This window comes from Zonotrichia albicollis, chromosome 3 (genome assembly GCF_047830755.1).
Source record: "Zonotrichia albicollis isolate bZonAlb1 chromosome 3, bZonAlb1.hap1, whole genome shotgun sequence".
In the NCBI taxonomy this organism is placed as follows: Eukaryota; Metazoa; Chordata; class Aves; order Passeriformes; family Passerellidae; genus Zonotrichia; species Zonotrichia albicollis.
Window position 1 is genome coordinate 81,294,508 of NC_133821.1, and position 13,838 is coordinate 81,308,345.

At 44.3% G+C, this 13,838-nt stretch overlaps 1 protein-coding gene across 1 annotated transcript in view; it reads right to left on the bottom strand.

Moving 5' to 3' along the window:
• Positions 1-13,594, bottom strand: part of ADGRF5 (adhesion G protein-coupled receptor F5) — a 41,724-nt gene extending 28,130 nt beyond the window's left edge. The window contains exon 1 of the mRNA XM_014265682.3: positions 13,227-13,594. The gene's annotated coding sequence lies outside the window, so the exon portion shown is untranslated. The remainder of the gene's footprint in view (positions 1-13,226) is intronic.
• Positions 13,595-13,838: the final 244 nt, after the last annotated feature.

Consider the following 13,838-nt stretch of genomic DNA (forward strand, 5'->3'; position numbering starts at 1 on the left):
CCACCTCTCTCTCTGTAGTTTGGTTTTATTGATGGCCTTGGCCTTCCAGATTCTTACTCAGTTTAACTCCCTGTCCCTGCAGAAAACTAAAGCAGCAATAAGGTGTCCAGCTCACTTTCATCTGACACTGCTCTGTTTAGAGAAGGTCTCAGTTAGTGCCAGAGCCAGAGCAAGAAGAGGAGCACCTAAGTGGCCCCAAGCAGGGAAGGGAGATGGAACAAGGGTTGGCAGACAGGGAAGGAGGGTAAGGACAAGGAGGACCTCTTGCTTTCTGCCCTGGCAAGCCACTCAACATGAGTTCATGCTCTATCCCTAGAGAAAAAGCTGGTCATTTTCTCCCAAAGTTGCTCCCTTGGCTGACTGCTGGTAGGTTTGAATGATCAGCAGTGCCAGTGCAGAGGCTGAGATGAAGAGGCTGAAGAATTGGCTTAGGCTGAGTCACCTGTGCCTGTGGTGGAGTCACACCTTCCACATTGCCAGACCTTGACTGCAAAACTGGTTTGTGTTAAACCTGCTTTCCCCAAGCTTTTGTGTTTTGGTTTGTTTGGTTTTTTTTGTGGTTTTTTTTTTTTAAGGAGTTTTTTTTTTTTTGTGGTTTCATTTGTGATTTTTTAAAAATTGCTGTTGTTTTTGGTTTTTTCCCAAAAATTTTAATAAACAGCGTCGTGGGGTGTGAGAATGGGAAAGAATGTCAGCAAGGCTTTCTTAAAAGAGGGTTTCTGCTCAAGGCTTATCATCAAGCTGCAGCCTAAAGGTATGAGAAATCTTGGTTTACTTTGCAGGAGAATGTGAAAATTATACAATGTCAGAGGATTAGGTATGTAATCAACTTGGTATGTGAGCACAGGGGATGTCCTGATCGTCCTGATGTTTTTTCCTGTACTCATTCATCACGTACTGTCATGTCACCAGAAACTGTGAGCTTCCTGGATTCTAAACCCTCAACCCCACAACATTTTTATTTAAACATTTGAGTCTGCAATTAACCTTCACAGGCACAAGAAAGCAAGACGCATGCTAGAGGACGCTTGCTCTGAATCAGAAGTGCTCATCCAAACCAGGCCAGAGCTACAGGGGTCCTGTAATTCACTGGAAATGTGCTGTTGCAAAAGCGTGTGAACACATTTCATCTGTCACGAAAGACAGGCCAGGGTAAGGTTCCCACACAGCTGCACCCTGGGAGATACTGTTCAAAGAGAAAGCAAATGTGGAAACAACTTAGAAATGAAGCTGTTGCAGCTCTCTTGACTCACCCTTCCTCATTCCAGTCATGGACATTCGCACTTCAGTCTCATGTCTAGAAATTAATCTCAGCAATTTTTGCAATCAAACCTCACTGTCAACTGTATCCGAATGCAGAAAAAAGGTGCCAGAACCTCTCAGAAACTGGATGCAACACTGCGGATTCTTACACCACCTCATGTTCTTGAGTCTGAATTTTGTGTGTTCAGACACCCAAAGCTGTGTTTTCAATATGTGAGGAAAGAGTGAATCCCAAGCATATTGGAGATAATAGGTAGTTTATTTTGAGATAACAGTTTTTGGGGTGAATCTGACAATGCCTGGGGCTTCATTTATTATATCTATCTGTTTTAGACAGTTTTGCTCATCTCAGTCTTGCAGAAATTATTCTGGAGTCCTCAGAAGCTGCTATCTAAATTCACTCACTGTAACAATGTTAAAATATCTTCCTTTTTTTTTTTTTTTTTTTTTTTTTTTAGCAAATATTTTTAATTGGAGACCTGGGAGGTAACAAAAGTGCACTGTGTGATGCTGTTGATGTTTTGGCTGGAGCCCTGTGTCCGGATATTGCTGTATTGGAGAGCATCCAAAGGAGAGCTAGGACAAGAGCATTGTATAACCTCAATGACAAGAGCCATAATCTCGTGAACAGGCTGAAGGTTGTTCAGATTAGATAGGACAAGACTCAGGTATGGACACAATAACAGTTTGTCCCTTGAAAAAGGACTGACATGGATGTTCACAGCGACAGCTGGCTGAAGTCACACAGTCTGAAGCAAAAATAAATATGCTGGTGATTATGGAAAATATGTAATTATAACATTTAGAAGCACAAAATTAGGCTACCAGGGTGGCTGCAAAGTTTCCTTCAGCAGAGATTTTTAAGAACAGGCTATACAATTGCTGACATGGAGGAGAGGCTTTGATTCTGCATCCATGTGGGTTTGTGGCAGTGGGGTGATGGGTAGAAGTTTTGCTGATCTCTTCTCATTACCTGTGCATCTATACACTTCAATTTGTGCAATGAATTAATTCAAAGAGATCCAGAGATGTGCAAGAGCACAGATCTGTGTTCCAAGTGCTGTGCTTGGACTGACCAGGGCAATGATTGTTCCCCTGTGCTTGGCACTGTTGAAACATTAAAAATCTTGTGTTCTGTTTGGGGTCCCTCATGACAGGAAGGCCACTGAGGTGCTGGAGCATGTCCAGAAAAGGACAAGAGAGATGGAGAAGGGTCTGGAGCACGAGTATGGTGAGGAGCAGCTGAGGGAGCTCAGCCTGGAGAAAAGGAGGCTCAGGGGCACCTTCTCACCCTCTACAACTCCCTGACAAGAAGGTGAAATCTGGTGGAGGTCGGGCTCTGCTCCCAAGTAACACACAACAGGACAAGAGGAAATGGCCTCAAATTCCTCCAGGGGAGGTTTAGATCGGACATTTAGAAAAAGTTTTTCAAGGAAGGGGTGGTCAAGCAGTGGAGCAGGCTGCCCAGGGCAGCATTGGAGTCAGCATCCCTGGACGTATTTAAAAGATGTGCGCATGTGGACTTGACTGGATGGATTAGCAGTGTTGGCTTAATGGTTGGACTCATGACCTTAGAGTTCTTTTCCAATCTGTTATTCTACCTTATCCAGGTTTAGGCATTCCTTTCTTGACCTTTGCAGCACAATATTCTCACAGGTTTAAGCAGAGAGGAGGTAAACTGTACCTACAGCCTTATCAAGGGTTTCCCCAAAACAATATATCCAGAGGAGGGCTATGGTTCACACCTTTTTCTGCATCAGCTCACACCAGCTCACATTTTCCATCCTTGTTTGTGCAGTATTTATCTTTACTTTTGACCTATGATTATGACTTTAGATTCCTCTATTCCTCTGTCAGCCTTCCCGTGAATTGTTGATGACCTTTTTACATAGCCAAATAACCTACATGGAAAATGAAAATAATTTAGACCCAGCTATCTGAGGATCAGGCTCAAATCATACCACGACCATGCAGGACTTCCTGCAAGGAGAGAACAACTCTCTAGGACTCATGTTTGCAGGGCACAGAAGCTGAAATAGCAACCATTTACTGTATGACTGGGAGCACAGAGAACACTGCCCAGCTGAATGTCCAAATTATCACATTCTCCGGGCATTTCTAATACTCTTAGAGCAGCCAAAAGAAGTTTCTGTGAGCATTTTTAACACATTCTGGACAGTGTTAAAACTGTGAAACTATGAAAACAGCCTTGCAATGTTTTCATAGCCCTTCTGGCACAGTTCACAGCTGGACTTACTGCTTGTCACTGGAGAACAGCAATCTGCCAGATCAGTGAGGGCACTCTTGCATGAATAAGCATCAACTGCCACAGTCACTGGCTGAGCATTACCTCAGGGAAGGGGGAAGGTGAGAAACAGCCTGGCACATTTGGAGAGGCATGAACACTGCCCTGGTTGCTGACCAGTGTACATCTGACCCCTCTGGGAAGATACCACACCAAGGCTGGACCTGTGGCCAGCCTCTCCCATGGGGCTGGGTGACAATACATCCATGCTTAAAGCCACATCACTGTGTTGGGACAGAAAGGGCATCTTTGGCAGGATGGTGATGTCCACAGAATTCTTGGGGATGGTCCTGTGCACAGCCAGGAGCTGGACTCAATGATCCTCGTGGGTCCCTTCCAACTCAGCTTCTACTGTGATTCTGGGATAGTTCATGGCTTCTGTGGCCTTGGCAGTGTAGCATGATACAGACACTTGGGTTCTACCAGAACCAGAAATAACATGCTGTTGGCATTCTGTATAATCCCTTGCAGCAGGGCTGCATCTATAGACATTCTCTCAGACCTGGGGCTCCTTACTTGGGTTCCTTTGCTCAGGTAACCTCTGTTCACTCAGAGGGACCCGGCCTATTCCACCTTATCCTTCTGTCTGATTTACCAACTCTGTCTCTTACAGGCAGACATATTGTAAGCTTTTCTTATCCTGCCCATCATGTCTTTTTTTTAGAATCTCTCTGACAACATTTCTCATTTGATGTTAGATTTAAGAAAAAGAAGATTTCCTGGTTCTGGATTCATTTCAAGCACAATATCTAGCTCCTAAGCTCCCCAGTACAAGAGAGATACACTGAAGTGAGCTCAGCAAAGGGCCATGAAGATGATTAAGAAGTTGGACCATCTGTCATACCAGGAGAGGCTGAGAGAGCTGCTTAGCCTGGAAAAGGAAAGGCACAGGGGAACTTGTCAATGTCTAAAATCACAGGACTAAAGATACACTCACCCTGGAGTGGCTTCTCTGGTAAGGAGTTATAAATGCAGAAGTGGAAACAAGCAGTTCTGTTTTAGAGTTATGTTTCCCCATGCAGCCATCCCACATAAAAGTATTTTTTTCCTGTTGGCTGTAACCTTTCTACATGCTGTGTCTGGGAAAGCTGCCCCTCTTGTACCAAAATGGAGATGAATACACCTTTGGCATCATGAGGAAGAAGAAAACAAATAACCTTGCAGGCACAACATATCTTCAACCAGCAGTTCTTTGTGAGGCCGGTATTAGTCCACAGCCTCAGTTCTTGGCCCTCTCCTGTGGCTGTGAGTCCTGGGTCACTGAGGCCAAGAGCTCCCTGTGTGGTCAGGCAGACATATTCTGCTTTAAAGCCTCATTGTAAAAGCCCTCAACTCTGTGCTCTTTACTCCTTTGTCCACACTGAGAGACCATTCTCCCCCTTTTCTAATGGGCTCTGTTAGCTTAATGTCCTGAACACATTTGCCCTTGGTTGGATCCAAGGACTGTCTAGCCCAGTTGGTTCTTATCCAACAAGGATTATAGCAGAGGCCCCTGGGAAGAGTTTTACAAAAATGAAGTAAGTTTGCAGCAGCTCATCTTCAGAATGTTATTTTCACTTCTGGCTATCAGAGCTACAGGGATTTTTGGAGGCAAAGGCAGGTCATTGGTGTTTAACAGTTCTAATGGCCTATTGAAATAAATGAAGTAAATTACAGGAAAATCTATGAGAGTGTGCAGAATACATAATTCGCAGGAGCAAGGAGGTCTGAATTCCTTTGCTTGCTTTGAATCTAACACTCATTAGGGTCAAGTCTGATCCTTAATTGTCTAACTAGATAGCACAAATTTTTCCATGGCTTCTTACCCCATATGTCACTTTTACATTCCCCATCAGCTGTTGAGGATGAAGACTCCTATGCCATTTTAGCACAGCAGTCCTCCTGCCTCTTTGGTACCTGCTCTATATCTTTCCACTTTGGCTGGATTTTTTTTGTGTAACATAGTTAGGCTCAGTTGCCAGAATTTTCCTGTGGCTTGAACAACTCTGCCTCCCTTAGGTATTTTGGATGAGGCCTATGGTGCTGTGAGATCTGTGGAGGGGAAGGATGCCTGGAGAGAGGAACCAGGAGCTGCTACAGGTTAGAAGGTGTGAAGGGGGAGATCTGCTGCTGGCACAGGCACAGTTTGGCACATTTTGGCTCTATGGCTGCCCAGTAGCCTGTAGCAGCTGAACCTTGGTTACCATTTGCAAACAACTATGGAACGTTTTCCCAGTTCATAGAGTCTGGAGCTCTGGGGCTAAAGCCTTGTTTTCAGTGCCTGTCCAGTTTGTTATTCCTCAGCCACAACAGAAGAGCTTTCCTTTCTCTGCATAAAGCATGACCTTTGGGTAGTGCGTAATAGGTTGGATGATCAGACAATGTTCGTTTCAGACAGAAAACACACAATGCCTTTAAGAAACACACACCCAGGCACAACAATATTTCATGGGAGAGTTGGCTGAAAGGGAAAGGGGGGACAAGGGAAGTTGCACTGACCTTAGATAACACATCTGAATGAGAACAAAAATAAAATAAACAGAAATTAATCAAGGACACAAAACTGAACTACTTGGTGATAAGGATTCAAACAGGCAAAAAACAAGCTGTGCATGCTTTCTTTGTGATATTTGTGGAGCTGTGTTATTCCAGCTCTGTGCCTAGCATGGTGCAGGGGGCTGAGTTTGATGGGATGCTCAAGGATCTCTCAGACATGAGCAGAGGCTTTGTTTTCTGTGGGAATAGACGGGTAATTCTTATTTTTGTTGGTTTTGTGCAAATAGATGTCATGGCACTCATAAGTAGAGGTATGAATGTCCCCCATGCCACATGGCATGTTAATATGCCAGACTGAAAACAATGATAGCTGCAACCAAAGTGAAATGGCATTTAAATCAGCACTTTACTGGAAAAAGAAAGCCCTGCCTAATTCTTGCCTTCTTCCTGGCAGTTCTTTCTCACTTCTGCTTGGGTTTTTCTCTACTCCTGCTAAGTCCTCCTCCATGACCTTCATGTTGGACTTTTGTAGAGAAGGAACAAAGAAAAAAAGAAAAAAAATTCTAGCCAATTAATTCCATGCTCCTATTTCAGCCCTTTGTGGCTGCTGGGTACCACATGTTTGGAAAGACTGTGGAAAAGCACACACCAGTTCATCTCTGATGACTGGGATGGTAGAAGGGATGTACCCACGAACCTTGTCTTCTCCTTGTGCTTTTTGGAGCATCTGCAGTGGGGTGCAGGCCTAATTCACAGTGAGAAGTAACACCACAAGATATTTGAAGCTCAGCACTGTGGGAGTACTGGGGAAGGAGGAACTTGCCACGTACTCCCATATCAATGTAGTGACGAGTGAGGTCTCACAATATCCGTTGCACTGGAATTTCCATGGGCTGCAATGCGTTTTGGATTGGGTCCCTGCGTCAGGCCAGACATGGGTTACTTCTATAGACTAAAGTACTAGAAAGTCTGATGACTGCATGCTTCCTGCTCATTTCATTTTATTAACCTCTTGATTTTTTTTCCTGTTATTACTGCAGCTGGCTGTGTAGGAAGCTCCTGTAAGTTGTGTAGGTGTCAGCCTTTTGGAGTTTGTACAATCGCGCTCTGGACAGAAGGTGTTTCCTGTCTGAGGGCCTGGCTTGTCACACCTAGCAACAAAAAGATGGAAGTACAGAATAGTACCCACCTTTTGCACATAGAATCATATAAATGGAGGGAAATCCCTCAAAGCAGTGAAGGCAGGCCTCTGTTGCCCATATCTCTTAATTGCCTTCTCTTATTATGAAGCCTGAGAGAAAAAAATAATTGTTTCTATTTTGTTTCTCTGATTTAATTTGCAGCCTTACTATTTTTGTACTGATCTGTCTTTCAGAGCACAGGAGAACTCAGAAAGGCAAAAAAGTGCTACTATTTAACTTCTTGGAAGGCTGCACCTGTCTATAATATTTTCAAATTTTTCTCAGTCTGAAGATAAGCATGTCTAAAGTCTATTATTCATTAAAGTCTTCGGAACACTATTAAAACAAACAAGTCACATATGTGTTGATGATACTGCGGCTTGATCTCACACCTGATGCCAAGGATAAAGATGCTTCTCTTCAGACTGAGACCAGGGATGATCCAGGCTTGTGAACCCCTGTGGTGCTTGTTGGGTTTACATGGCATACAGCATGGCAAAGACAAGTTAAACCTGATGGCAGGTTTGACCATGAGATACAGCACCAAGGAATGGCATTTCTCCGGCCACAGGGTGCCTTTGAAGAGCCTAAACAAGCACCTGCCATGAGATTTAGGGCCTGAGTAGATGAGCTGCTGAGGTCTCTTTCTGCCTTTCTTTAGGAGGCCTAGTCCATAGTTACCAGGTTCCTTGTCTCAGACAGTGCTAATGCCAAGATTCACAGGAATCCTTCAAAGAACAGCATGGGCCAGGGGCTGTTCCTAGTCAGCAGCACAGCCTAGGCTCCTTGTATAGGGAGAAAAGGAGAGTTCAGGCCTGTGGAGGAGAGCCATGCCCTGATGATGGCCTCAGGGTTAACACGCCCTGCCCTGCTGCTGTGACACTGTTTCTCCTAATTCTAGCATGGCCTAAAATAAAATGCACATTTCAAGAACAGGAAGGTTCTCCAGTTCTCTTCCAGCTCCCCCATCCCCCAGCTCAATGGGATGAAGTTGGTGCTGAACTTTGGTTGCATCTCCCGCAAGAAATTTTCTGAGGCCTTTGTGCTTCTCTCTGCTGACTCTACAGGTAATCTAGGCCTTGCTTCAGTAGAAACCTCCTCTGCTTCAACATCCTCAAAAGCACCTGGACTTACATTAGGGACAAAGAAAGCTTCCATTAACTGCTGTCAGATTGAAAGTTTGGTACTATGATGCTGGAGCAGTCCTGGAAGAACCATTGCAAGGCTGTTCAGAAACAAGGCGTTCAGGAAAAGAGCAGGCAGCTTTTAAAGCAGATTTTCAATAGCAACATAGAACACCTCCCCTAAAAGGACAGGCTGAGAGATCTGGGGCTGTTCAGTCTCGAGAAGAGAAGGCTCCAGGGAGGTCTTTGAGCTCCTTCCAATACCTAAAGGGCCTACAAAAGGGCTGCAGTGACAGAACAAAGTGAGGATGGCTTTAAACTAACAGAGAACAGGTTTAGATTAATTATTAGGAAGAAATTCTCCCCTGTGAGTGTAATGAGGCACTGGCACAGGTTGCCTAGAGAAACTGTGTCTGCCCAATCCCTGGAAGTGTCCAAGGCCAGGCGGGATGGGGCTTGGAGCAACCTGGTCTAGTGGAAGGTGTCACTGCCCGTGGAAAGGGCTGGAATGAGATGAACTTTAAAATCCTTTCCAACCCAAAGCAGTCTGTGATTCTATGATTTTACATGCAGTGTGTCCTAACTGCAATAAGGGACAAAGTTTATGAACAGCAGCTGAACCTTTTAAGCCACGGACTTGAAACAGGATGGATAACAGGAGGAAGGAAGGAAGTGCCATCAGTCCTGTTTAATTGCCAGAGACACTTGAGGCATGCACAGGCTCATCCAGGACCTCAGGCCTAGGGTCAGGCAACCCAAATTTTAGGGACAATGTGCAGGAATTTAAAGAATTTCTCTCTCAAAAAGGCACAGTGAAACAATTTCAGGAGCAAGGGGCATTCTGTGAGTAGCCTGTCATAAGGCACGTAGGGACATCTTTGGAATGAAGATGGCTTTCACACACTCAGTTTAATGGTCATGGAGGGCCAAGCCTGTGCTCACAGGATTGAGCCAAAGCAGGAACTCTAGTAGAGCTTTTCCTCTGAGCATGAACAATTGGGGGAAGCTCTGTCGTTTTGAGGAATTTCCGAAGACAGTAAATTACATACTCGATCACAGCTCTATTATGTTTTGAGGGAAGGCATTTGGAAATTAATATTTCATATTAAGATTTAAATAGGGCATGCATACAGCTCTGCTGCTCACAAGCACCCTCAAACCTGGCTGCCATAGCATTCTCCATGCTGATGAGGTGAGTTTAGGCAGACCCTGGGTTGGCAGCAGCCAACCTTGTAAGCAGGCTCTGGCTATTGGTGTGCCTCAGTTCTCTGCTGCCACACAAAGATGATATTTGCTATCTCTGCTTCACAAGGTGCTTAGAGAGACCCTGGAACAGGACAAACCCATCAGTGACTGCACTAATGATCTGATAAAGCAAAACATGTGGAAGTACCTAGAAGGCAAATGAGATGTGACTCCCTTTTCATCCAGAATGAAGGAATTCAATACCAGGCGAAAGATATTAGATGACCTTTGAGGTCTTCCTGAAACAAGTATTACTTTGTGTAAATCAGCCAATGGAGATGACACAAGGGAGTTAAAGGTTCTTTTCCTGGGCTGGGAAAAACTTCTGTTTATTCAAAAGTGGCCCATTGGAAAGTGTCTGAAGGGTGGGCTAGATATCCTGTTGTTGTGGACTAAACAGGAACCTCCTCTGCCAGAATCCTGGTCTGTCTAAACACCCACACAGGCTCTCGTTTACTGCCCATCTGTCAGAGGGATGGAGGAGAGAATAAGATGAGAAAAAGTACAAAAACTAGTGGATTGAGATAAATATAGGTTAATAGGAAAGAAAGAGGAAAGAAAAAGAAAACTGATGTGAAGGCAATCCTTCACTACGTTCCACAAGCAGATGTATATCCAGAAAATGTCCAAGCAATGGCAGGTTTGGGAGACAGCCCTGACTTCCACCACTACTTTTTTGTTGCTGAACATGATGTTATATGGTTTGAAACATCCTTTTTGTGAATTCAAGTCAGCTTTCCCTGTTGTAATCCCTCCCAACCCTCATCCCACTCACTACAGAGTCAGTGGGAAGAAAGGAAAGCCTTGATGGTCTGCAAGCACTGCTCAGCCATAGCCAAAACATTGGTATGGTGTCAACATTGTTTCAGCCACAAATCCAAACAAAGCACCTTATGAGGAAAGTCCCATCACACCCATCTTGTTTGGATTGCTCAGATGGGAATTATGATGGAGAGGGGAGGGTTTTTGGGGCAGAATTCATTGCAGGCTTCAACAGGAATAAACTGAAGTTTGTAGAAAAGATATAAACTGTGTGTAGACATGGTGGATTAAGGCTACAACATCCATGTCATGTCATGGGATGGCTGTGAAAGGGAAACTTCTTCCAGCCACCATCAACAGCAGATAAGCACTTGGAATAGGCTGCAAATGTAGTCAAAAACTCCTTAACAAAGTCCGCTGGTGCAGCATTAAAACATGCAAATATAGCAGTGTAATTACTAGACAATCTGCTACAGTGAATTATCTGCTCTGCAGGAGCTAATATTTTCTAAAAAAAAAAACAGCTGAACAAACAAGGAATCAAAACATTCGTTCATCAGAGAGAAACAAGCCATTGCAAATATTTTGCTATCTCTTTCTCATTTTACCTGTTCCCGCACACCCACCTTGTGTATTCCATCTCATCCACATTCTTAATACAACCAGTTCAGGGCCACTATCACAGCCCCACAGTTCCTGCCCTCACCCAGTCCTGGCTCAGTGCTCTCAGGATGCTGCCCAGCATAGATAAGGGGTAGAGCTGCTGTTCCTTACCAGCAGGGCAGGTGCAGGATCAGATTAACCCATGGGTGGTAACTGCCCCCAGGCAGGCTGAGCCACATGCAGGATCATTCGAGAAATAAACTCTATATAAACGTGCAATGGGGGTGGATCTGCTCATGAATGTCAGTTGAACCCCTTTCAAAGATCACAGTCCTGAGAAACTCTTTCATGGAAAACTGGAAATGGTTTTCTGCAAGAAGTTTGGTTTTACTGTAGATTCATCTCATTTGATCTTGAAAAGCCATGATTCTTGCTCAAGGCTGAGATTAATTCCAGCAGCAAACCATTTCAGTTTCAAATGCAATAAAACCTCAGAATAATGCTGTCTTTGTGGATGATGAAATTCACTTCCATGCTTATCTGCTGGGAAACTGTGAATCACAGCCCTGAGCAGTAGCAGCAACAGGTAGATTTCTTGGTCAAGATGAATGGGTTAAAAAAAGGAACTCTAGTAAAGGCTGCACTGGTCTTTTGTGTTATAACAATGAGAGGAAGCTCTGCCTAGTTTGAGGAATTTCCCACGTCTCCAATTCAGATGTTGGAGAACTTCTTTATTAAGCCTGCCTAAGAGGTGTTAAAAAAATAAAAATAACCAAGAAGATCAGGACAAAGATATCTTCCCAGTGCCTATGCATGTTCTCTGTGTTTGCTTTTTAAACCTGGATCACCAGAGGCAAACTCAGATGAATTTAGGGGAGTTCAATAGTGACAGTTGCCAAATAGTCACAGCAGGTTTCTGCAGAGCTGGCTGACCCATCACTGAGTTCAGTTAAGTTTCACTGCTACCCAGGTGCTAAAGATTTGCCTCTAAATTTATTTAAATATAACTTCATTCTGCAATGTTGCCAGACATCACTGGATGAAATAGATGAGGAATTTTTTGGGTGAGAAGAAAATCTATGGGTTGCAAAATACCATTTTCATCATGCAACAGCAAGTGATAGAAGTAGAAGAAATGGAGCTTCAGGCTTTCAAATTCACAACATCCTTTGCTTTGCTATTGCCTTTCTTGTCACAAGCCAATTGCCTCATAAAACTGCCACTGAAAGTGTGAGTTACAGCATTCAAACAAAAACACCTTTCTCCCCCAAATCCAAAACTCCTCATGCACATAGGTGAGCATTGCTTTCCCATGACAGGGAGAGAGAAATGAGGTTGTACAGGGTCACATCACAGCACTGGTTTTTTTCTGAATCATGACCATTTAAGCAAAGCGGATACTTCTGCACCAGAGATGTTTGGAAATGGAGCAGAATTTTTGGGGATATAGACATCAACAGAGGTGAAAGCATCAGAAAGCCTCTCTGTAACCTCTCTGACACTGAACACTGGCAGCAGCACTCCAGCACAACACCATAAAATTTTCTTTCATTTAAGAAGCGGAAAACACAGGTAGAAAAGAATGGAAACAAGATAAATGTGATGCTCAAAGGCAGTATACAGCAGTTCCTCAGTCTGTGGCTCTGAGTGCTCCAAGTCCCTCTCCCCTGTCAGCAAGTTTCACCTAACATGAAACTGAAGGGAGATTGCTCTTAGAAGAAACAAACCCGTTCTATACAGCTAACAAAATACAGTGCTTGCATCTGCACTGCAAATTCCAGCCACAGCAAGTACAAAACAAAGTGGAAAAAAAAGAAAAAAATGTTCTAAATGCTATTGCAGTTGACTTTTTTTGTCTGAAACTCTGCAGCACAACTTAGGAGGTAATAAACGCAATGAGGATTAGCACAGCACTTCCGTGCACGTCCCTCTTTACCTCTGCAGCCCCAAGCTTAAACTAAAGCAATCATAACCTCTATTGGCATTCACTAGCCAAGTGAACAGGCTGTAGCACTTTGCGAGGAGCTTGAATGGCTTAATTCATACCCTGAACAGCCAAAACCATCTTACAGAAAACTGCCAAGTAATCACCACAAAATGAAACTTGGGACGATTGCAGTCCCCCTGGCAAAAGCCTGCAGCAGGTTTGCTGGTGATGCAAAGCTTGCACTACACTGTCAGAATCTGTCAGAATCAAATTCCTTCAAGCCACCCTTGCCCTCCCCAAAGCATAAAAGCAATGCCGCATTTCACACACAGCATCCATACCTGCAGGGCAACAAGTGCTGGTCCCCTCCGAGTCTTTTCCAAACTTGTCCTCTTGCGCTGGGATGGAAACTTCCCATCCAAGTGTCACCTCCTGCCTCAGCCTTTGCCCTTTGTTTTCCCAGGATCTGGAGACACACCTGCTTTTCCCTGTGTGCTGTTGCTTCTTGGGCTTGGGGTTTGTTTTTTTTTTTGTCTTGCTTTTCTTTTCGGAACAAATTAAACAGCCCGTGAGCAATCCTCAGTGAGCAGAGAAAAAACCTTTTGGCTTGTGGTGATTTAATCAAGCAAACCTCGTGACCTCCCTTTCCTGCGATCAGTGGGAACTGATCCCTTCTCCACCAGTGTAGGGTGGAGTTACAGCTAAAAAGCACAAGCTTGAAAGCTGGAAGGGCAGGACAGGTCTTCCTCCTCCGTTTGTTGTGTCAGAGAACATGGTGATTCCTGCTGCTTTGAAACACAGAGGTGACCTCTGGCCAGGAAGGAACCTGGAAATATTTTCTAAGCGATTTCCTGCTGTTGGGGGGAAAGTGGATGTAAGGGACACTTGGGTGGGGGTGCTAACAGAGCTTCTGGGGAGTGTGATTTCAAGGTGAGCAGAACACTTTTTTGGTC